Source organism: Peromyscus californicus, unplaced genomic scaffold (genome assembly GCF_007827085.1).
Source record: "Peromyscus californicus insignis strain IS unplaced genomic scaffold, ASM782708v3 Scaffold_13__1_contigs__length_99412109, whole genome shotgun sequence".
NCBI classification, from domain to species: Eukaryota; Metazoa; Chordata; class Mammalia; order Rodentia; family Cricetidae; genus Peromyscus; species Peromyscus californicus.
Genome location: NW_026294424.1, coordinates 66378204 through 66400327, shown reverse-complemented (window position 1 = coordinate 66400327; position 22124 = coordinate 66378204). Strand labels below are relative to the sequence as shown.

Below are 22124 nucleotides of genomic sequence, written 5' to 3'. Positions count from 1 at the left end.
ATAGTCAGATCAGTGTGCCTGGCTGGCCAAACTTCCCAATGGGCTTTGTGCCCAATGTGAGAAGCCAAGAAAGAAGTTGAGTGGGGATGCTTCACTTGCCTTGGGCCGTCCATTGTGCTGTGTAGTGATAGGAAATCTACCTGACCACAGAGAAAGTACAGGCAAGGGCTTTTCCTAACACCTTCATGGCTGTGGTGGTGAATTAGCCCTGGGGGAAAGGGATTAATTAGAACAGGCAAAATGTTCTTCCATCTAAACACAAATAACACAAAATATCTGTAATTTAGGATTTATTTGGCTGAGTACTTCTGGGCGGAGGCCCCTGGGAAAAACCATGTGTGCATAGCTCTGAGGTTTTATGCAGTCACATGTAACCAGTTTACAATACCAGAGTATACGGTGTATTTCTGTTTTTTTTTTTTTTTTTTTGAAGCTAAACATCATCAACTTTGAGCCTTCACTCAATGGTCTGGTAAGAAATTGCATTTTGGCTATCCACTTCCTTGGAATCAAGCAATAATCACAGGGTTGCATAGTCCCAGATGCTAGGTCCAAAGTGGGCCCCAAAAGTGGCCCTACTGTTGACAGTGTCCTAAATGACAGTCTGGGCTCAATCAGACTAGACTGGACTCTGCCAGAGAAATGAGAAGGATTGCTAGCAGATAAATAAAGCCTAAAATCAGCGTCTCTCAGAAACCTTGAGAAGCAGGTCTGTTCGTCAGGAAAAACCATTATTTCCTGTACTATCTTGGCAATGGGCATCTAGTTCCATATTAACTCAAACAGGCCTGAAACAGATCCAAGTCCCCACCCTGTCTCCCAGGTTGTTGTAGCCCATGAGCCCTCCCCTCCCACTACTTTAGTTCCTGGGAGGTTCCAACTTACATGCCTCATCTCACCTCTACACAACCCCTTAAAACTGGCAAGGCTTTCCTGCCTTTTGCTATTCTCTCTGCTCTTCCTTCCGCCACTTAGCCTTGGTGGTTTGAATTCCCCAAATAAACCTTCCTTTCTACCCACAGAACTGTCTAGTTTGGTGTTTTCACTGTACCCTGCCTATCTACACCAGGAACTTTGGGGATGGCCTATGCTTTGTATATAAACTGGTGATGTGACCACTGTGGTGGTGTGGATAGGTATGGCCCCCATAATCTCATGCATTTGAATGCACGGCATTTAGGGAGTGGCACTATTAGGAGGTGTGGCCTTGTTAGAGGAAGTGTGTCACCGTGGGGGTGGGCTTTGAGGTTTCATATGCTCAAGCCACACCCAGTCTAGTACACAGTCTCCTTTGGCTGCCTGCAGATCAAGATGTAGAAGTTTCAGCCCCTTCTCCAGCACCATGTCTACCTGCAGAATGCCATGCTTCCTTCTGTGATCCTAATGGACTAAACCTCTGAAACTGTAAGCCAGCCCCAATTAAATGTTTTCCTTTATAAGAGTTGCCTGGTCATGGTGTCTCTTCAGAGCAACAGAAACCCTAACTAAGACAACTACTGTATGGTATGGATAAGGGGAAGGCTTTTATTGTTGAGAGAGAGAGAGAGTGCCAGGGGCATCTGGAAGAGTCCAGAGCAGAGAGAGAAAGAAGTCGACAGAACATGGCCAGCAGACTGGACATGGCCAGGGCTATGGGTGGGTGGGGGGAGGATGGCAGGGGACAGAGAATAAAGCACAGTGAGAGAAGCAGGAGTAGAGCAGAGAAAGAGAGAGCCCATATCAAGAATAGCAGGGCTATAAGGGGAATGGGTAGCTGTGGGGAGGGAAGCCAGTGAGCTGGAGGGAGTTTAGGATAGGGGAGGAGGTGAGAAGGGCAAGGATGTTAGCGTGGACTTTGAAATGTGTAATAGGTACTTGTGATACTGAGGGAGGCTAGGCTGGAGGCCAGTGTGAGCTTTGATATGCTAATAGGCACCACAGGTAGCCTTAAGTCCCTTCTGCCAGAGGCCAGGGAAATGACTCCTTTTTGTAGGGGGGGGGGGGGACGGGGGGGACGGGGGGGGGGGGGGGACGGGACGGGGGGGGGGGGGGACGGGGACACGGGACGACTGGCTTCACAAGCCCCTGAAGAATGCTGACTTTTAGCTAACCTGTACAAATCCCCCTTTCGTCCAGGCTGAGCTCATCTCTGGATATTTGGACCGCCTTTTGGAGTATATGGAACTGGAGTTTCCTTGGGAGCTGGCACACTTTACCCAGGGTCAGAGTTTGGCTTCTTTCTCATTGTTTCTCTACTGAAACCATCCTGGTTGTGAAGCTGCTTTGGGGGATTTTAAATTATGCATTACATTCTTTAATGGTTACAGGACTTTCCTGGCATATGTATTTTATGTTGACTAAATTGTAACTCAGGCTTAAAAAATCAGTTTGATCTAAACTGTCACATTGATGTATGTAGGGTTATTTGTACCAGTCTGTAGCATTCATGCTAATTGGTCTTTTTTTTTTTTTTTTTTTTCTCGAGACAGGGTTTCTCTGTGTAGTTTTGGTGCCTGTCCTAGAACCTACTCTGTATATCAGGCTGGCCTCGAACTCACAGAGATCTGCCTGGCTCTGCCTCCCTAGTGCTGGGATTAAAGGTGTGTGCCACCACCGCCCGACCTAAGTGGTCTTAATAATAAAAACCTGGAGCTAGATATTGGGGTAAACACTGATCAGTAAAGGAACCAGCCTCTAGAGAGACTTCTTACCTCTACTGAATCCTCAGCCTGAAAGGACAAGCTTCTGTCTCCACCCTGTCTTACCACTTCCTCTCTCTGCCCAGCCATATCACTTCCTGTTTCCTCCTCCCAAGTGCTGGGATGAAAGGTGTGTGCCACCACTACGTGGCCTCTAGTGGCTAGCTCCCCACTCAGATCTTCAGGCAAGGTTTATTTGTTAAAGCACAAACAAAATATCACATCATTTCAAGTATTCTTCTGATTCCCGGAAGATCTGTAGGGATGGTACCATCTAGGGTGCAGGAATGGCCCATTTCTCTGCCAATTAAGGAATTAAAAGGTAGTGAAATCTTGGGGAGTCCCAGGAAAGCCATACTTGGGAAATAAAGATTCCCCTCTTGGGGGGTCTTAATCTCATTAATAAAAGAATTTAAGAACAGGCACAAAGGGAAGCTTGAGGACAGTTTATCATTATTTAAAAGAAAGAGTCCACAGTGGGCAAGCTGTGGCTCTCCAGCAAGCCTGGGAGGAAAGAAAAGAAAGAGGAAGAGAAACAATGGCTGCTTCCGTCACGGAGGTCACTCACCTGTCAGTAGGCAGCCCTACCACAGAAGGGAGGGTTAATCACAGTAAGGAAGCCCACAACCTCAGTTAGGGACTTTAGAAGAATACTCATGCTCTGGCCGCCCTCTGAAAGAAAAAGACAGACGAGCAGGAAATATTTCCATGTTTCTGACTCAGGCCTTAGGAAGATGACACACCCTGCCAGCCTCATGGCAGCTCAGCTGCTGGGGACTGCACTGGGGTGAGGAATTCTGGGAAGGAAGCGTTCAGTGTCTTAAGGGGAACTTGCCTCCCTAGGGGTAGTCACCTACCCAGGTTCCTGCCGCCCCCTCCCCATTAGCCCTTATCGGAGGAGACCAGGACGTGTCCCACCATTTTGTGCAGCAGGGCAGCCTCGTCTAGTCTTGGTCTTGGTTTTCTTCCTACTTCGAGTCTTGCCAGATGTGTTTCACTGCTGGTCGGTCTTATCTACACACACACACACACACACACACACACACACACACACACACACACACACACACACACACACACACACGAAACCGTTAAAGAAAAAGAGGCCATGAATTTGTAAAAGGGTAAGCAGGTTATACGGGAGGGTTTGGAGGAGAAAGGGGAAGGGGCAAATGATGTAATTACAATCTAAAATAATTTAGAAGTATCTTTGCAAGGCTTTTCTTTCACTGACACTCCACACTTGTTTTTGTTCTTAAGTCTCTGGTTTTTGCCTTTGTTGTTAACTTTGCATTTGTATTACGCTTTTTTTTTTTTTCTGGAGTCTTATAACAGAGTTTAGATTAGCAATTTGAGATGTAACTCCTTTCTAATGCATGCATTTACTGCTCTTTACTTAATTCAAAGTTTTGTTTTTTGTTTTTGTTTGTTTTTGTTTTTGCTTTCCCTCGAGACTGTCTTTGATCTTTGGCTTATTTACATTATTGGGACTGGAGGGGTGGCTCAGTGGTTAAGAGCACTGACTGCTCTTCCAGCGGACCCAGGTTCAATTCCCAGCATCCACACAGCAGCTAACAATTGTCTGTAACTCTAAGATCTGACACCCTCACACAGACATACATGCAGGCAAAGCACCAGTGCACATAAAAAATAAATATAAATAAATTATACACAAGTATGTTATTTAGTCCCAAATATTGCTTAGAGATAGTTCCATTGTTGTTGTTGTTGTTATTATTATAATTATTATTTTAAAACAGGGTCTTCCTATGTAGACATTGCTGGCCTTGAACTTAATATGTAGACCAAGCTGCCCTCAAACTGAGTTCCACCTGCCTGACTCTGGCGTGCTGAGATTAAATGCATGTGGCGTGCTGAGATTAAATGCATGCGTCAGCATGCCCAGCTCTCGGGTTATTGTATTCTACGTTTGAGTTTGACTTTTTTATAATCAGAAAAGACAGCGTGTATGATTCCAGTTATTTGCAGTCTTGTAGTGGTTTGATGTTTGACCCAGTTGTAGTTTGTCTTGGTGCAGTTTGTGGTGACCCAGTTATGGTCTGTCTTGGTGCAGTTTGTGGTGGTGGCCCAGCTATGCTCTGTCTTGGAACATGCTTCCTAGACACTTGATGAGCATGTATATCTGTTTTACTATACAGAGTCTGACTCCCTGGGCCAGTGCTCTTAACTGCTGAGCCCTCTCTTTAGTCCTTGTGTATAGCTTTTTAAGAGTCACTTCAGGCTTTACATTATATGCACAACTTCTATTGATGTCATTTTTACCTCAGTTGAGGAAGTATGGACATTTTAACATTTTTATCTCTTGGTTTTTTTTTTTTTTTTTTTTTTTTTTAAGACAAGGTTTCTCTGTGTAATAGCCCTGACTGTCCGAGAACTTACTCTGTAGACCAGGCTGGCCTCGAACTCACAGAGATCTACCTGTCTCTCGAGCCTCCCAAGTGCTGGGATTAAAGGTATGTACCATCACTGCCCAGTGACAGTTACTTTCTTTCAGCTCTCAGGAAATCTCTCTCACTTCCCTCTGCCAGGTTTCCCATGAAACATCAGCTGTCCTTGGAGTTGTTTTCTTGTCTAAGGTCAAGGTCACGTTTCTCTGCTTTCAAGAGTAATTTTCTCTTTAACGTTGTGAAGTTCAGCTATGGTGGGTCTTATTGTGAATTCCTTTGCATCTACCCTGTATGAGGTTTGCTCAACTTCCTACTCTGTAGCTTTACGTCATTTGCCAAATGTAGAAAAGTTCAGCTGTTGTTTCTTTGAAATACTGTGTCAGCGCTGTCCTCTTCCTCTTAGGAGACTCTGATGTTGCAAATAGCAAGTCATTGGTCGTCGTCTGGTGGCACCATCCATGACTTTCTCCCTTCTTTCATTCATTCTTTCCGTCCTCCCACCATCTGTCACTGTTGTTCAGATTAGGTAATGACTGTTGCTCCAGAAACGAGCGGTTCATTGGGTCTCCCTTCTAGACAAGCATCCATCACTGTCGCGCATTCATGGAGTTTCCATTAGAGTTATTGGGTTGTTAGTGCCAATACTTTCACCTGCCGCCCCCCCCCCCCCTCTTCTACATAGTCTACTTCTTTCCTTGGACTATCTCTTTCTTTCCTCCTTTCTTCCTCCTTCTTCCCTCCATCCCTCCTTCACCTGCCTCTTTCTTAGGCTATTTGCCACAAGCATGTGTGGAATTGAAAACATACCTAACATGACTACAAATTTGATTGTTTTAAATGACTAACTACGAACCTGCGTTTCTTAATTATCCTAAACAGTTTGTAATAACAGCTTTCAAGGACAAGAATTTTTACGTTACATTTTCAAATGAGCTGCATAGGTGCAATACCTTAAACAAGAGCAGAAACATAAAGACAGTGTGTTTTAACAAAATAACCTTAATTTGTATCAATATACAAAAATCCATAACAATGTAAAATATTTGAAACTAGTAGTTGCTTTTTAGCTTGAAGGAGATTCAAAAATCTGCATTTTTATCCTATCATTCCTATCCCCCCCCTTTTTCACTACATAGGAGAGAAAGAAGGATAGAGGAAAGGAGAGAAAGAAAGAAAGAAAGAAAAAAGAAAGAAAGAAATCCTTTAACCTAACCTTTTTTGTTTAGTTTCCTCCCTGACCATGATCAATAACAACTTGCAACTAACTCCCCTAAACAATGACAAACATCCATAACCCACTGAATGACCAAAAAACCACCCCACCTTTCGAGAATGTGGGCGTTGTGTTCTTAAAATTACTTCCTGCTGTCTGGGGATGATGGCATCTTTAGAGGACCCTGAGAAAATTGGGATAATGGTCAAGTCCTGGAGAGCTAGCTACATCATCTGGCGTTCAATCTGTGTGTGATGGGAAACTTCAAGGCCTATCTGAAGTCCTGGATGGAGTAGTCTATGAGGCTGGACCATTTTAGCTAGCCACTTTGAAGTTCTGGATGTAGATTTTTGAAGAAACTGCAACAGAGGCATTCTGAGTAGCTGGGTCACCTGGGCTACTTGTCCTCATTGGTGTCTGGTTCTTTTGTTCTGAAAACACACAAACTTTTTTAAAGGTAAATACATATCTATACTAACACAACCATGGAATGTGTGGTGTGCACAAATCAGCTAAAGATGATTCTCTGCTCTGTTTTTGAGCAGGTAAGAGACATCCTGTCAACTTTCTAAGTCCGTTTGGACTGCATAAAACTGTAATATAAATCTCCATCCATGCCTTATGGAAGGATGGCATGGAATAATCAGTCCTGAGGACTCTTTAGCCAAAAAGACTTATCACATCTCATGCAATTCAGAGCTGTTCCCATGCAGAGGGATAAGCGTGTATGTCACATGTCTTGTAGTTTTTCTTGGTTTCTTCCTTATGTATGCAGCCAAGACTTTCAAGAGGCCTCCCCCTGTCAAATTTGATCTTTATTAATTTTGAATAAATGTATATATAGCCTTTTGTTTCTCATGGAAATAAAGGTATAACTTCTCCCCCAATGCAACACATTTTCTGATTTTCATTCTAAAGTTAAGACATCCTTAAAATACATAGGCTGGTTTAATTTAACAGGCTACATGCATGTAGTACCTTCAGACTCCAGAAGAGGGCATCGGACCTTCTGGAACTGGAGTTAGAGCTGGTTGTGAGCTACCATGTGGATGCTGAGAATCAAACCTGGGTCCTCTGGAAGAACATTCAGTGCTCTTTTTTTTTTTTTTTTGGCTTTTTTCAAGACAGGGTTTCTCGGTTTATTCCTTGCTGTCCTGGAACTCACTTTGCAGACCAGGCTGACCTTGAACTCAGAGATCCACCTGTCTCTGACTCCGGAGTGCTGGAATTAAAGCATGTGCCACCACCGCTTGACCAAGTCCTTTTTCATCCAGTGCTCTTAACTGCAGAGCCATTTCTCTAGCTTAACAACTGTTCTTGGTAGTATGTTTAACAACTTCATGTCTAACATTCAGCATTCCTTCCTCCTTTCTATCTATTGAGTTCCAAATACTTCTTTGATACACTGCTTTTTTGATATACAAATACTGCTTTTGATACACAATGGAAAGAGGCAGACATGTCACATAATCTCAGTGAGGTCCTCTTCACATAGAAAGAGAGTCTCTGCACAAGACTGATAAGATCTGTATTATTATCATCATTGTAATCATTTATTCATTCAATGAATGCTTGGTCAGATTATGGGCAGGTTCTTTGGGTAGGTCAAAAGTCACAAAAAAAGTCACCAAACTGGGGTGCCAGACTCCAGATACAAACACTGCTTTGTCTACAAACCTTTCAGGTGGATTCTATATGTTTCTTATGTACCATGTGAAATTTTAACCCATGTTAAAAAAGGTATTTTTTTCTCTCTCAAGAAACAGAAATTGTCAACCTATTATTTAGCACTTAAATATATAAAATTTTATAGATGTCATGGCAATACCGTATAAGAAGGGAGATCATGGGCTCCAAGACATTGTATAAATGCCTAATTTGTACTTCAACTTTATTAAGAAGGCTGTAATGGGTAATGAAGACTGAGCTTTGACTTTGAAGGAAAGGGGAGAATTTTTTTTTCTTTTGTCCAGTCAGGGATTCTCTGTGTAACAGTCCTGACTATCCTGGAACTTACTTTGTAGACCAGGTTGGCCTTAAACTCACAGAGATCAGCCTGCCTCTACCTCTTGAGTGGGGGGAATGAAAGGCATGAGCCACCACACCCAGCTTTAAGGGAGAAATCTTAAATCCACGACCTTTTGTTTGAGTTATGGAAGCCCAACCTTTGTATTCTCTTTTCATGTAAGATGGAAGAAAATAATAATTTATGATAATTATATATATTTACACACACACAGACATGCCACGGGATGGTATATTATTGTGTTTAAGTGTGTACATGCCACTCTATGTATGATGTCAGAAGACAACTTCAGGTTTCAGTCTTTGCCTTTCACCTCGAGACAGAGTCTCTCTTATTGTATACATCATGTGTACAACTGTGGACATCAGCTGCCTCTGGAGCTTCGAGAGTCTCCTGTCTCTGCCTCTTATTTTGTCACTGGAACGCTGGGATTACAGATGCCTGTGTGTGTCCAGTTTATGTGTGTGACCTAACTCGGGTCATCAAACTTACACAACAAATGCTTTGAATGCTGAGCCGTTTCCCCAGCTGCAGCATTAAATACCAAGCACATTCTGAATTCGGCGTTCACACTTTCCCACTGATGGACTTGAAGTCCTCTGCTGGTCTCTGTCTCTTCTTTTTACCCTGCCGAGAACAGTGGTCCTCTCTCCTACATGGTTTGTGGAGGGCATACGGTGGCAACACCTTCTTGAACTGTTTGAGTGACAGCGGAATGAAGGTTTTCTTCAGGAAACCTTCCCCCAATTATTGTCAAGCTATTTGGATGGAGGTGTTTTGCTGACAGGTATGTCCTCTCTTATATTCCTCAGAATTAAAGGAGAGCAGTAGAGTAATTTTTTTTCTCTCTTAAGCTTTAGGAAGGAGGCATCAGAAAGTCTCTTATTTAAAATTCCTTACCACCAAAAGCCTCATTTCCATGTAGTTGAGAATATGAGACAGGAGGATCATCCAGGGGCAGCAGTCCATATGACAAGAAATGAGTTCTAAGCATCATAGTATCAGGTGGTGGTGCCCTTTAAAGGCAATAGTGCTTATCTTTTCCAAGGTAGTCAATATGATAAGCTTCCAAGTGTGTACACACACACACATACACACACACACACACACACACACTGCAGCACCATGGCTATCACTTGCTCTCTCTGCACACACACACACACACACACACACACACACACACACACACACACACACACACACTGCAGCACCATGACTATCACTTGCTCTCTCTGCACACACATGCTCCACCTTTTTTTTTTTTCAGACAGTTTCACAGGATCCAAACCTCCTCTCCCCAAGAACATCTGCACGGCAGGAAAAATCAGCACAATGAAGGGAATAAGAGGCAGGAGGTTCACTCAGAGCATGGCTCATGATGCTTAAGGCCTTCCCTGGAGCCAGAGGATTTAGACACAGATCATTGGTTCAATTCTGTGTTCTCCTCTCTTTCCCTCACCCCTTCCTAATTATATGACTTTAGGCGAGTCCTTTAAACAGCTCTTGGTTCTTTCCCTGTCACACGGAATCTTGTCACATGCCGTCTCAGGTCAGTGCGGTGATCACAGCAGAAGTAGCACCGGAAGGCAGTTCTTGGAAGTCCTCAGCAGGTGTGAGGGAGGAGTCTCACTGCTCAGTCATCCCGCCCCTCCCAGTTTCATCTTCGCGTTGGCTGCCTGGTTCAGGTCTCAGCTGCACAGTCACTTCCTTTGAGAAGTCCCCTCCTCGTCACTCTCTCTTTCTTTACCCCAGTGTATTTCAGTCAAGACACCTCACAGGTGAAGTGGTTTCTTTGCTTACCTGTGCATTGGTTTTCTCCCTGTTTAGAGTAAAGGCTCCACCGTGGAGGCCAGAGGTTGAGTGTCTCTGTCAATTGCTGTCTACCGTTTGATTTGAGATCCAGTCTCTCATTGAACCTGGACCTGAACCCAGAGCTGGCCTGCTGGGCTAAGACTGGGTGGCCAGCAAGTTCCCGGATATGCTTAGTGTCTGCCTTCAGCTCTGGATTACCGGTGGAGAGCTGTTGGGTTTGGTGGGTTCTAGGTGATCAACCTACGTTTACATAGCAAGCATTTTACAAGTTTAGTCTATCTCTCCATCCCACAAGCTTTTGGAGGGCAGAGCTCAGTCTTGTATTCTCAGGGACAACTCATGAACATTACAGTCCTGTCCTGTGTCCCTCTCCCTCTGGTCCTCACATCCCAACCCTGGCTGGCATGGAGCCAGTATGTAGACCTGACTGGCTTTGGATACACAGAAATGGGCTTGTCTTTGCCTCCCAAGTGCTGGAATTAAAGGTGTGGGCCACCATGCCTGTCCGACAGTACGTGATTGATGAGTCCTGAGAGCAAAGGCTTCTGTCAAGGACAGTTTAGACTTCAAGGTAGAGATGAAACCCCTTGCCTTGTGGACGTTAAGCAGACACCGTACCACTGAGCTAAAGCACCAGTCTTTCAAGGCCAGCTTCTCAATTAGCCAGCTAGGTGACAGTGGGCAAGTTCTAAGTCCTTTACAGTATTTAATACAAGTGAATAACTCGAAAGCTGTTTTCTACTCTTCAACGAGGTTAAGTGTTAATACACTAATAAGGTACGTGACCCTGTGCTATGCTCTCCTGCCTCAGGATTGCCAGTAAAAAACGACCCATTCTTTTTATCACCCCAGGGCACAGCGTCATCCGGTTCGCCTCGCCGCCGCCGGGGCTAAGGGGGAAGTGGAAGTCGGTTCTGAGTTCCGACAGGGCTCTCAGTCACCAACAGGTGCCACTGCTCCGGGCTCTCCCAGCCGGGGACAGACGAGCCTTTGCTTGGGATGGGGAAGTCACGACTTAGAGAGACCCCACGCCATGCCTGTGTGGATAAGGGACGCTCCCTGGAGCCCCGGCCACAGTGCGGGGCGCTCTGACACCATCCAGCCTCTGGCTTCCTTGCAATCGCGGAAGGAAGGTGGGGGACTCGGGGCTGTGGGCAGCGGCGGCGCGGCGAGGGGGCGGGGCCGGAGCGGAGCGAGGGGGTGGGCGTGGCTGTGGGCGTGGGCGTGGCGGTGGGCACGGTCAGCGCTCCCCGGGCTTCAGGCTCGCCAGTCCTGACGTCTCGCTGGTCTGGCCTGTCTCCGTGCGAGCTCCATCTAGGTAAGGACCCCGGGACTCTGGGCGGGGAGGACCGGACGGGGTGCGCGCACAAGGAGGTGGCCTCCGCCTGCTGGAGCCTGACCCCAGTGGGATTGGGAAGGATCTTCTGCCTTTCGCGTGGAGGTGAGAGTGGGCTGTCTGTCCTTTTTGGGCCGGGAAGAGGGGACAGGTGCGCTCCCCTGATGGCCGCGCCTTCCCTGTGGCTGCAGCCTGTCTCCGGGCTCCACATCTGAGCCCTTTTTTTTTGACTTGGTTTCTGAGGCTCAATCACTCGCGGTTGAGTTCCGTCCCCAGTGGAGCCGCAGGCTGCTTTTTCTCCTCTCTGCTTGTCCCGCGGGAAAGTGAGAATCCACGAGATGGTACACAGTTGCCTGTGCCTGAGCGCCTCACCCCATCGGGGGCACTTATTTACTTTTCTCTCTGGAGAGTGGTGTTTGGATCTTGATAAATAGGGGCTTGGAGACTCTGGGAAAAACTTATGTGGACCTTGTCCCAGGACGGTGCCATCTTAAGTTTCTTAACTTTCTCCTGTCATTGGTGAATAACAGATATGTTTCTGTGTATCAGGTCCCATCTCGGACCAATCTTTGGGAACTGGAATATTTGATTAGAGGAGTTGATCTCAGTGTTAAATTGGAACAACAGGGTGGCTGGTGGTTTGAAGGCTAACCCGCCTAGTTGTATGCTTTAAGCATATGCCTTGCATTTTTTCCAGTGAGTCTCCGTTTTCCTCTTAGGAAACTCTGACAATGTATTCCCTTTCTAGATAATTCTCTTTTACAGAGCTAGGGAGTGGTAGGAGGAAGCATCCTAAGTAAATTTTGGCATTTGACAGATTAATGACACGGGTAGCTCTTTGGTGTGCAAGACTCAAATATAGTATGGAATAGCTTGATTTCTATGGGGGAATGGGGGAGAAAGGTGGCTAGACTTACACATTAAGTATTTGAAAGCATTCTTTTGTTCAGTTATAGTTTCATTGTTTAAGAAAGGCTTATCGTTTCACCGTGCTCTTATTAATCTGATCACTACTCCTGCCCTTGACAACTCATGCTTTCTGTAGTGTGTTTATGTTAATGGCCCTCATTCTTCCCACAAGGGTGTGTGCATTCTGGTTTGTGGAACTGTGTGGGACAAGTATTGTAAACACATGCAAATCAATGCTACGCTGTAGTTGGCAATACCTTTGCCCTACACATGGATCTTTGGCCTAGAATTTTCCTCTCTTCCCAAATACGAAAGAATCTACAGTATGAATGTGTGTTTCAGCGTTGCCGGACTGTTTCTTTACTTTATTCTGCATTAAGGTGCTTTTGTTTTCAAAGCAGGGCAGGGGCTATGTTTTTATCAAACCTGTAACGATCCGTAGATGGTAAAACCTTAAACAACAATGGAGGGGCTGTGGATAATTCCTGGTCCATTTGTGTTCTTGAAGAATGACTGGCCTCCTTGCTTCCCTCCAGGCACCCCAGGGTGCTGGGAACTTGGTCCTTGGGTCTCTAACCACACCTCTGCCTACAGGTTGCCCAGGCTGCCCTAGTTGGTGCCTCTCTTCCTTGCCCTGCCCCTGTTCTTCTAGATTTTGGCATCTGCTTCACCCCTCCCTGGGTCTTCACGCCCATCCGAGGGAGATCATTTGTTTGTTGTCTACAGCATCAGTAAGGGCATCGATACTCCGTCTGGTGCTGGCTCCCCTGTGGATGCTCGGGAAGTGTCTGCTGATGATACTGCCCCTGTTCAGAGCCCTTACAATGCTCCCATCTTGTCCAGGGAATAGTAGGTGAAGCAGAGTGTGTCTCAAGTTGAATACCTACTAATAGTTTTGGGAGGCAGCTGTTTTGGTTCAATTAGGCTCCTAAATGGGGCACCCATGTGTGTAAGAAAGACATGAAATTGACTTGTGATCATTGGCAGTGGGGAGATTTTCCTGCTCCATGTGATTATGCTATTGGAAGAGATTTGTTGGGAAAAACAACCACCAAAAGGAACCTAGAGGAGAGGGTGTAGAGGTTATTTATACCTCCATGCTTGCTTCCACCTAGGCCTGCCTTGTTTTTTGAATCTCTGCCTAGGTCAGCCAGCCCTTCCTTGGGTTGGATTATAGCTATTAATTTTTTTCTGTATGTTCTACTGCTCAGAGCTCAGATGACTAAAGCTACCATGAAACAGAGGTTGAAATTACATTTTTTTTTTTTTAGAGAAAAAGAAAAGGGGATAAATTAAAAAAAAAGAAACCCCAAACAAATAGTTTGCTATTGGGGAAACAAACAAATGTAAATATAAGGAGCAAACAAATGTAGATGTAAACATATGTAGGCACAGAATTTGGGCTCGGAAATGGCTAGATCAATATAAGCCACAATATTAGTGGTAGGTCAATATTCACAGCTAAACCAAGCACAAATTTTTGTGTTCTTTGTTTGGCTTGTGTGTGTGTGTGTGTGTGTGTGTGTGCGCACATGCACTTCTCATTAATTCTACAACCCTTGACCAGTTTTCCAAGTCTTCCCTTAAAAGGAATCCGGTCTTCTGTTAATTTCGTTTTTCCCAGGAAGCTGAACCTGAACCTCCTGGCTTACCGTACTCTGGAGAGGTGGGCTTTTCTATTTATCGTGTGCAGCTGGCACTCAGAGACTGTCCGGTCACTAAGCATCCTGGGAATCCCCACCGCCTCTTTCTTGTGTTCCATCTCCTAGTTATCCACAAAACTTCCTTTATTTTGGTGGACTCCTCAGAGCTTTCTGGAAAAGGATTTATGGAATGTCAATCTTTCTGAGATTAAGAATGACTGAAGATATCTATTTTCCCCTCAAAATTTTTAGATTGACCAAGTGTAGAATTCTGGGATGAAAATTTCAATGGTATTATTCCAGTATCTTCTAAATTAGGAACTTCTGGCTCCTTAATGTTTACTTGCAACCTTGAGTAGAGGCCACAGCCCTGCTGTGCTTTTCCATGGGGTTGTGAAATATTCTCTTGTTCTTCACAATATCTAAGTTTCCTGGTGCTGTATCCTGGTTTGCTTCTGTTTTCATCCAGTGTGCTGGGCTTTTGAATCTGGGCGTTGGGGAATTTTCTTGAATTATTTCATTGGTGATTTTCTCCTATTTTCTGTCTTTTTTTTTTTTTTTTAAAGGAATTCCTTATTTAGATGTTAGGTATTTTGGATCAATCCTCTTACTTTGTACCTTACATAATTTCTGTCTTGTTATTTCCAAAATCTTCTAGGAAGATTTTTCTCAATATTAGTATCCAAGTTTAACATTGGAGTTTTCAGTGTCTTTAACATTATTATTGTTGTTATTATTGAGACAGGGTCTTGCTATGTAGTTCATGCCAGCCTAGAATTCATTTGCTATATAGTTCATGCCAGCCTCTTAGAATCCACTTGCTATGTAGTTCATGCCAGCCTAGAATCCACTTGCTATGTAGTTCATGCCAGCCTAGAATTCACTTGCTATGGAGTTCATGCCAGCCTAGAATCCACTTGCTATGGAGTTCATGCCAGCCTAGAATCCACTTGCTATGGAGTTCATGCCAGCCTAGAATCCACTTGCTATGGAGTTCATGCCAGCCTAGAATCCACTTGCTATGGAGTTCATGCCAGCCTAGAATCCACTTGCTATGGAGTTCATGCCAGCCTAGGCTGGCTCAAAGCCTACTCACTCCTGCTTTAACCTTACGAGTGCTAGAATTACAGGTGTGTCACCACATCTGGTTCTAATAATGCTTTTAGCATTTTTAATTTAAAAGCTCTCTCTTTTTGTTCTTCAAGTAGGTACGTGTGTGTGTGTGTGTGTGTGTGTGTGTGTGTGTGTGTGTGTGTGTATACTTTTTATCTTTCGCTTCCAGGGTCTTATCTGTCTGGGGAACCGATTGACTTTTTTTTGGCTAGAAGTGTGCCCAGCCACACCCTGTTGGTTTGCAGAAGTGTAGTGAAAACAGGCAGTGTGTTGGAGGTGTTCCTTCTGGTCTGGTTGCCCAGGGTTACCGGCTCGCATTTGAGGGGAGGCACTTAACAAGGCCAAAGCTGTGGATAGGCTTGTTGACCTTAGCTTCATCTTAGGCTGATTCAACTGGGCCTCCCAAGAAAGGCTGGGCTGGGCCAGGTGCAAAGCTTGTGGGTGAGGTGACTGGGACTTTTCTAGTTCTTTTTGGTGTGTGGGTGTGACTTTTAAGTTTTCCTGGAGATGGGACGTATATATGGTGCCATGTGTCCAAGGTGGTGTTTTTCTGGTAACTATCTGGCCTTGGACTATTGTGTTGTTCACATGGTTGGAGATCAGGGTGATCTCTGATACCATTGCTGGTCTGGTGAGAGTGACCAGAGAGGGCTCTTTTGGTCCTCTCGAGGCTGGAGGAGTGCCAGGTTGCCACAGCAGAGATGAAGCTGAATGTCACGGCTCAGAACCCTTTCATGCTGTGTGTCCAGACTTGACCCGAAGGTGGAGAAGGACAGCCACTTAACTTCTGCATGTGGTTGAGGGATATGGGAAGGTCCAGCTGACTTTTTTCTTTTTTGGTAGTGTTGGGGATTGAGCCCAGAACCTTGAGCATGTTAGATGCATTCACCTCCTCCTCAGGGAGTCCAGCTTTCTGAACAGTCTAGTTACTCCCCTGCTTTTTAGCCCCCTCATCTAAGAAGTATGTATTTCATAATTGTCTTCTCCTCACCCCACAATATGTGTCTAGTGTTATCTCTCCCTCTTTTCTCATTTATACATCAAAGGCAAAAATACTTTCCTTTCTCATTTGATTTTCCTGGGATTTCAGCAGGGATGGGGTGGGGGTGTGGAGGAAATGCAGGGATGTAGATTTCCTCAGTAACCCCCACCCAGACTCCAGCGGCTAGGTCTGGGTGGTGTGCTGTCAGTCTCCCTGCCTGTACCACAAGTACATGTTTTCTAACCATCCTGGAACAGAGAGTGTCACTGGACAGACCTCAGATGTCCCCAATTCTCTCTAGTCCACTACTAGTTGATCAAAGTTGTAGGAAGCCAAGTCTGTGTGTAAACCAGGCTTAGACCTGTGGGCAGTAGGAAGCTCACTGGTGTTTGGGTCTTGGTCCTCTTTCTCCCCTCTGGATTGCCTTTGAAGACACTTATCTGTCACGTGGGCCACCATATATCTTCTTGCCTGAGGGTAAAGCTCAGCCTCTTTCTGTGTGTCTCACATTTCAATTTAAAGGCTGGTCCCTGCATTGTTGGTGGCTGTGTGGCCTCAGGAGCAGATATGGTTTCTCTGGAGGCCAGCTGCCTTCCCAGAATCCTCTCTTCCTGTTCTCAAGTACCTGCCCTTCTTGGAATGTGTACCAAGTTCCTGTTTCTGGCCGGCTGAACAGGGCTACTGACTTACCCTGCCCGTACCAACTTTCCCGGCCCCAGCTTACCAGCTGAGTCATCGCTCAGGCTCCCTTCTTGAGTTGTGACCTTCAGCATCAATTCCAAGACCTCTGGCATCAGTGCTCTCAGTGGTGACACATAAGGAATACCCCCAAGCATCAGCCTCCACGGAAGCAGGAAAAGCATTCTTCCCTAGCCATCTGCCTGCAGGCTGGCCAAAGCTTTGTACTCTTGGATGCCAGGTGTGCCAAGGGGAAGAGGAGGAGTGTGAGCTGTGGGCATGGCTGCAAAACAGCCAGTGTTGATTCGACTGTCTGTGGTGGCTGAGAGAAAAGGACGGATGTCAGAAAAGAGCCAGGTGGCTGGTCCCCAGTGGGTGCCCACATGAATGAATGCTTGGCTGGGAGAAATGTAAACACACTGCATTATTATTATTATTATTATTATTATTATTATTATTACATTTTGTCTTCGTGATTGGCCCAATGTAGCCCAGGTTGGCCTTGAACTTGTGATCCTCCTGTATTAGCCTTAGGGGTGTTGAAATTACAGGTGTGTACCACCATGTCTACTGGACCTTTCTTCCAAAGGGAATGTGTGTATGTGTGTTATCTGTTTGTCTGTCCATCCATTTATCATTTGTCTTTTGTTTTGTTTTGAGACAGGGTCTCTCTATGTAGCCCTGACTATTCTGGAACCCACTCTGTAGACCAGGCTGGCCTCGGACTCACAGAGATCCTTTTGCCTCTGCCTCCCAAGTGCCGGGATTAAAGGTGTGCATCATCACACTGGGCCCTTGTTTTCAGAGTGAGACCTGGTCTTCCTAAGCACACACTGGCCTAGGACTTAGCAAGTGTAGCCTAGGTTAGACTCACACACATCTGACTCTCATGCTGAAAAGAGTGTTTGCTGCTGTCAAAGCCCCCTTGCACATGGTTTGTTTTCTCCACTGGCGAATGCATTTCCCACGAACTGGTTCTGTTTCCCCAGCTATGTCATATGTACTATTCCAGGGAAAGCACAGCATTACCATAAAAATACTTGAATGACTTTCCCTAGATGATCGTAGACCTGTTGCAGCTAAAAAAGATTTTGTCATAATTAAGCATTCTTTGTCCAGTTGTCTAAATTCACTATATTCCTGACTTGGATTTCACTTTGGCTGTGTAGAAGGAAGCATAGAATATTTGTGTTTTTCTGGGTGTGCTGTTTCTCATGTTAGTTAGAAACAGTCCTCCGCCTTTAATCCCAGCACTCGGGAGGCAGAGCCAGGCGGATCTCTGTGAGTTCGAGGCCAGCCTGGGCTACCAAGTGAGTTCCAGGAAAGGCGCAAAGCTACACAGAGAAACCCTGTCTCGAAAAACCAAAAAAAAAAAAAAAAAGAAACAGTCCTCACAGAAACATGTGCTCATGTTTCCCATCCATGCTTTTCCTTAGTGTAGTGTCAGACATTGTCTTGGCTTTTGTGGTAAAGACAATGACCTGTGGTGTGTGTGTGTGTGTGTGTGTGTGTGTGTGTGTGTGTGTGTGTGTGTGTGTGGGAAGTACATGTGGTAAGATGGTCTCTGGTGAGGGAGGGAGACCTTTGGATTCCAGCAATATGTATATATATATTTCCTCTTGTAACTAGATCCTTCATTTCCAGGGTTAAATGCCTTTGACATGCTTAGCTAGGGAGTATCAAAGTCCCAGGCTTTAAATCCCTATCCACGGTGTGAGATCCAAATCCTGCCGATGTCCGTTAGCTATCCTGCTCTAACCTGATTCGGTGGTTAGTAGCTTTACCTCTTCCCCTTTATCCCGCACAGAGCTCTAGCCAGGAGTCTGCTATGATTTCCTTAGAGACCCCTTCTTCCTCATGTGGTCGCTGGCCTCAGAGTTCAGCCACAACCTGTGACATCTCCATAGGAGCTGGACCAAAAATGGACTGAACCTCGCCTCCTTTTTCTTTTTCCTACACAGGAATGATTTTAGGGTGCTATGCTTTTTTCCCTTTGGGGGACTGTTTTTCATAATACCACCCTGGGATAAAGGGCTGCCAGTTTCTATAAACTACTGCTAGAAAAGCACACCCCTAATCACTAAGAAAAGCTCACCAGCTCTAGAAGGGGCTTCTTAAACTTCCATTTTCCTCCCCTTGCCCTCTGGGGTTGACGGCATCACCTGCGTGTAGGTGGAGTAGGTTTAGACAGATGGCTTGAGGCCGTGTGTGGCTGTTGGGTTGTAGGTCAGATGTAGCAGTCAGAAGAACCTGGCAGAGGTTTAATCTCAGCACTTGGGAGGCAGAGGTAAGAGGTGAGTTGGAGACCAGCCTGGTCTACAGAGTGAGTTCCGGGAAAGCCAGGGCTCCATAGGAAGACCCTGCCTCCAAAAAAGAAAAAAAAAAGTGACAGGCCCATGTCTCATGTCCATGTCTAGGGCCTTGTACTTGTTGGGCATATTGCTTGTTTAAACTTTTGGTAGGACTTCTCAAGGGTCAATTACAAAAGGTGGAGAGATTTTGACGGTAACTCTGCAACTCTCTTTGTCCTTTGGACTGGGCCAGGGTTTACCAATCTTCCTGTGAAGGCATCTGAAGTACTTGGGAAACTCCAAGCTTCCTCTTCATCCCCCAATTCCTCTACTAGGCAAATAAGCAGGGCTCAGTAAAGCAAGCAGGCCACCAGGGGCAGCTTACCATTAAGAGCTAGAGCGGAGCAAATTCCTGCTTAGATCTCTCACTCTCCAGACATCTTTCTTGCTATCTCGTTCCCATGTTTAAAGCCTCAACTGTATTTCTAAGTCAACTATTAACTGGAATTATGTTCCCATGCTTCAGCTATTCCCATCTATTAAACAAAGCGTAATAACACATAATTAATAGCCCACTTCAGAAAGGTAACACAGCCAGATGCTTGTAAAAAAAACTTGGAGGCTTTTCTGGGAGTGCTTTATACACATGCATGAACAATAAGATGGCTTCTCTAGTTGGCAAAGAACACCTGTATTGTGCCCATTTTATAGACAGGAAAAGTGAGCCTTAGAGGAGACGGTGTCTTGCTGAGGATCAGAGGGTAAAATTTAACATAGTGTCTATGGAATTTTTCTCAGACTTGTTAGAACAGTGAAATATAAAAAAACTGACCCCCCCTATCCCGTCCCGTCCGTGTGTGTGTGTGTGTGTGTGTGTGTGTGTGTGTGTGTGTGTATACATGCATGCTTGAGTAGCATGTTTATACTGCCTTAACCAAAATGCAGCATTTGGGAAATATGCTCCTACTCCATTAGCTTCATTAGCTACTCTTCCATTAAAAAAAAAATGAAAAGTTCATTAGCTTTCTTTTTTTAAAAAAAAGGCTTATTATATCTATCTATCTATCTATCTATCTATCTATCTATCTATCATCCATCCATCCACCCATCCACCCATCCACCCACCCACCCACCACACCCACCCACCCATCCATCCATCCATCCATCCATTCCATCTATCTATCTATCTATCTATCTATCTATCTATCTATCTATCTATCTATCTATGTGAGTTTATATGCACCATGTGCATGTAGGTGCTCACAGAGGCCAGACCACATCAGATCCCTGGAACTGGAGTTATAGACAGTTATGAGTCACCTGATATGGGTACTGGGAACCGAACCCAGGTCCTCTACAAGAGCAGTAAGTGCTCTTAACAGTTGAGCCATCGCTCTAGCTCCTCCTTAGTTCTATTAAAGAATTTTCAAAAATTAAGGAATTCAGGGGGGAAAAGTGTATCTTTCAAAGCCATCTTGAAACTATACTACACAAAAGCTATTCCATGGGAATCAGTGGGCATTTGGGAGAAATATTTTTAAGAATGAACACTCAAGAGGGACTGAAAATCAGAGGGAGGGTGGGACATTTCTTAGGATACAGGGTGTGAATGAACGAGTCTGATGATCATTTTAAAAATAGCTGATGTACAAGAGGCCAGTACTGTCCCCATGACTGTGACAAATACATGATGGAAGCAACTTAAGGGGGAGAAAAATTCAATTTAGCTCATGGATTTTCGGTCCATCATAGCAGAAAGAGTGAGTCTTATCATAGGAAATCTAGACACACACATGGAGTGGGGGGGGGGGGGGGCAGGGAGAATTTTGTATTCCGATTGTTCTATCAAGTCTGAGAAAAAATTCCATGGACACTGAGTTAAATGTATTCTCTGGTCCCCTAGCAAGACACCATCCCCTCTTCAAGGCTTACTTTTCTACTTTTCCTGTCTGTAATGTCCATCATAGCAGCTCCATCCGCCATAGCAGCTGCATCCCTTGGTGATGGGGGGCGTGGTGCTGTAGCATGTTCACATGGTGGCAGACAGAGAAGGGCGAGCTAGACTGGACAGAGAAGGGAGTGTAGCCTTCAAGGCACCCTCCCAGTGACAGGTTCTGTCAGCCCCACCTCCTAAAGGCTCCCCGCCTTCAAAACAGCGCTACTAACTTGGAACCATGTTACATGTTCAAAACACTGGCCTTTGGGGACATTTTGGATTCTTCCGTAATAGGTGGTTAGTGAACTCCATAATAAGTAATTTTACCTCATTTTTTTCTGTGATAGTTTCCTAAGTTTTCATTGATATATCTTGACAACAGTAGGCTTAGAGAAATGGATTCAGCTGTGGAGTAGAAGACTGAGCCAAATACTCCCCAGTGCACTCTGCTATTTAGAATGATCAGGAGGAGACAGGTGGCCAGGATTGCTACTACCCTGGCATCTCAGAAACCGAGCTATCCAATTCAGGGAAGCCCTTTGTGCTGGCTAGTCTCTATGTTCAACTTGACACAAGCTAGAATCATCTGAAAGTGAGGGAACCTCAGTTGAGAAAATGCCTCCGTAAGGTCGGGCTGTAAGACATTTTCTTAATTATCGATTGATGGGGGAGGGCCCAGCCCACTGTGGGGTGGTGCCATCCCTGGGCTGATGGTCCTGGGTTCTATAAGAAAGTAGGCTGAGCAAGCCATGAGGAGCAAGCCAGTAAGCAGCAGTTCTCCATGGCCCCTGCCTCAGGTCCTGCCCTCCAGGGTCCTGCCCCTGCTTGAGTCTCCTGCCCTGACTTCCCTCAGTGATGAACTGTTTGTTACCTGTAAAATAAACCCTCCCCTCCCTAACTTGCTTTTGGTCACGGGTGTTTCATCAAAGCACTAGAAAACCTAAGACAACATTCACCTGAGCATTCCTTTTTCCCTAACAGTAAGCATTTCAAATGTTTATTGGATCTATATAATGTGCCAGGTCCTATGCGAAGGTCTGCACATGGCTCATCACATTTAACTCTCTAAATAACCCCTCAAACGAGTAAGATTAGTTCT

At 45.2% G+C, this 22124-nt stretch overlaps 1 protein-coding gene across 3 annotated transcripts in view; it reads left to right on the top strand.

Moving 5' to 3' along the window:
* Window positions 1–11376: 11376 nt before the first annotated feature.
* Window positions 11377–22124, top strand: part of Tec (tec protein tyrosine kinase) — a 113496-nt gene continuing 102748 nt past the window's right edge. For all 3 annotated transcript variants that reach the window (XM_052735105.1, XM_052735106.1, XM_052735108.1), the window contains exon 1: window positions 11377–11455. The gene's annotated coding sequence lies outside the window, so the exon portion shown is untranslated. The remainder of the gene's footprint in view (window positions 11456–22124) is intronic.